General features: G+C 44.7%; 1 pseudogene across 1 annotated transcript; it reads right to left on the bottom strand.

Moving 5' to 3' along the window:
• Window positions 1-358: 358 nt before the first annotated feature.
• On the bottom strand, window positions 359-1,234 carry LOC311170830 (large ribosomal subunit protein eL33-like; annotated as a pseudogene). The gene is made up of 2 exons: window positions 1,154-1,234; window positions 359-808 (listed from the first exon to the last, which is right to left on the bottom strand). The product of its transcript is annotated as a large ribosomal subunit protein eL33-like (transcript).
• Window positions 1,235-3,019: the final 1,785 nt, after the last annotated feature.

Raw genomic sequence — 3,019 nt, forward strand, 5'->3', positions numbered from 1 at the left:
CTGAAGCACAAGTTCGATCCCTGACAAGGGCGCTACTCTCTCCTGACTCGCCTGCTGCTCCCCTCATCAGTGTATTTCAGTCAATCTGCCTGTTCTGTTCCCCACTCTGTCTTGAGTGGGTCCTCTCACCCTCTGCACCTCAATTTTAGAACATTTCAATACGCCAAAAAGAAATCCTATGCCCTTTAGCTATTGCCTGTTGCCTGCCTCCCCTTAATTGCCTGATCCTCACCTGCTTAAGCAACTATTTTTTTTTAAAGATTTATTTATTCATTCATACAAGAACCGGGGTACAGGCCAGATGTGCGGGAGGGTGAGAGGATTCACCAGAGACAGAGCAGGGAACAGAACAAGCAGACTGACCGAAATACACTACTGAGGGGAGTAGCGGGCAAGACAGGAGAGGTCTGCTGCGCCATGTGGGATTCTCGACGGCCAGTCGGGATCAAATCTACACTGTAGAGGCTGCAGACAGCATCACAGTGCTATGCTCAATCCGGTGCACCAGCAGGGAGGCCCCTTTTTTTTTTTTTTTTTTTTACAAAATACAAGAACAAATCCACTTTTATTGACCTTTCAGTATATTTAAATCCTTGAGGGGTACAGCATCACACCAATTCTGTGTCCTATGGCCTTAGCTGGAAGGTTGCTTTGGAACTACTGTTTCCATGGGCACATGTTACTTTCCCCCAGATTACTCCAGTTTTATTTGGTTTGCCACCAGGAGTCATTGTGTCGTTCTTTGTTTTGTATACATAAGCACATCTCTTGCCTAGATAGAATTCTGTTTCATCTCGAGCATAAACACCTTCAATTTATTTATTTTTAAAAAATTTTTTTTTAATAGAGGCATGCTTTATTTATTTATTTATTTATTTATTCATTTGTTTGTTTTGTTTATACATGCACTGGGTACAGTCAGAAGCGCACGAGGGTGAGAGAATTCACCAGAGCCAGAGCGGGGAGCAGAGCAGGCAGAAGGATCGAAGTACACTGCTGAGGGGAGCAGCAGGAGGCAGGAGAGGTCTGCGCGCCATGCGGGACCCTCCTCCGGTGGCCGGGGAGCAGCCGGGGATCGAACCGGCACTGCAGAGTCTGCGGGCAGCTTCACAACCCAGCGCTCAACCGCTGCGCCACCGGGGAGGCCCAACACCTTCAATTTTAAGAAGAGCTGTATGTTCCCTCTGGTTCGGGAGCCAGCAAAAATGGCCTTGGACCATAGCCTTCCAACCATATTTTAGAAGTCCTGTTCTCAGCAGGCTCCACACGGACCAAGATGGTGGAAAGAGCAGGAAACTATTAATCTACTGTTTGTCTCTTGTAGATTTGATTCTGGACAGTGAATATGAATGGAATAATACAAAATGTGATTTTTGTGAATGACGTCTTTCATTTAGCATAATGTTTTTAAGGTTCATTTAGGTTGGTGCATGTATCACTAAATAAACACACACAAAAACTGTGAAAACTTTAGAAAATTCATTTATACTCATCAGGCATTTGGTAGAGTTCTAGGGACTTCCTAGTCCCATAGAGCTGCCACAAAATTAATTTGTAATTATTACATGTGTCAACTACACCTAATAATAACATTTGGGGTAAAAGACCCTACCTATGTGTTGGATAATCCAAAGAGTGGGGTGTCAAGATGGGGGTGGGATGAGAATTATGACAATTTGATTTTATTCCACAAAATTCATTATTTGGGGAGAGTCCTATGAAAACAGGGTCTTACTGGAATCTCACTACTTCTCAAACTAGACTTCTAAGTTTGTTTCCTCTCCCACCAGTAATTAACTCAGATCATTTCTCCTCAGTTTCCTCCCACTTGTCTGCTTCTTTTCATCTCCACAATTGAGGCATTTCCGGACCTCATTCTGACTTAATTTGTACAAAATTTTCTATGTTTCTATACCCTACATTCTATGTCCTCCAAAAGTCTTCATCCTGCTGAGTAGTTATTTCAGGTTGCCAATGATTACTCTTTTTTTTTTTAAAGTTTTATTTTATTTATACAAGAACTGGGGTACAGGCCAGAGGTGTGGGAGGGCGAGAGGATTCACCAGAGACAGAGTGGGGAGCAGAACAGACAGACAGACCAAAGACACTGCTGAGGGTAGCAGCGGGGGAGGCAGGAGACGTCTGCCGTGCCATGCGGGTATCTCCCTGGCAGGCCAGGAATCGAACCCCTGCTGCAGAGGCTGCGGACAGCTTCACAGCACTGCGCTCAACCTGCTGCGCCACCGGGGAGACCCCCAGGGATTATTCTGACGCTTCCACACTCACACTGGAATTCCTAACACTTACTTCTTCAGGATATATACTGTTTTCCTTAGATGGCATTCAAGGATCACCTGCTACACATTCCTGTGACCATCACAGACACTGAAAGATCTTTGCCTACCTTTTACAAATTAATCCTCCACAAACTTTGAAAGAGACAGTGAGTTTCATGTGTAGAACAGTTCTTGTGGACCACACAATAGGTGATCAGTGGCAAGTACCCTGAGCCATGCTCTCCGTCTGAGAGTGGTGGGGGTCCTGTTTGTGGAGCTGATTACCAGGGCAGGGTCCTGAGTGAGAACATGCTTTGGGCTGGGCTGTCCTAGGGCATGCGCAGAAGAGCGATATGCTTCTTCATACATTGCATGTCTCATTAGCATCTTGAGTCTCCATCTAAGAGACCTAGGCCACTTCTTGGTCAGTTTTCTGCCATCTGAGTCTACACGGGCATCAGATTTCAGCTGGTTCTAGAGCAATTGCACATAAGACTGGATGCCTCTGCAGGGTGGAGGGTGATTGGCAGCATTCCTGTTAGCCTGGGGCTCAGTAACAGGCAGTTAGTTAAACAAGGTCGGATAACACGACCAGTAAAGGTCATTCACTCCCTGTCCTTTGGGAAGATGTTTTCCTTTTCTACCTAAGCTTTTTACTAGTCTTCCTTCCTTTTCCTTTTTGCAATGTTTGTTTCTTTTTATATCCTGCCATTAATTTTTTTTTTTTTAAAAAAAACAGTTAA

The sequence above is a fragment of the Talpa europaea genome (genome assembly GCF_964194135.1).
Source record: "Talpa europaea genome assembly, chromosome: 5".
In the NCBI taxonomy this organism is placed as follows: domain Eukaryota; kingdom Metazoa; phylum Chordata; class Mammalia; order Eulipotyphla; family Talpidae; genus Talpa; species Talpa europaea.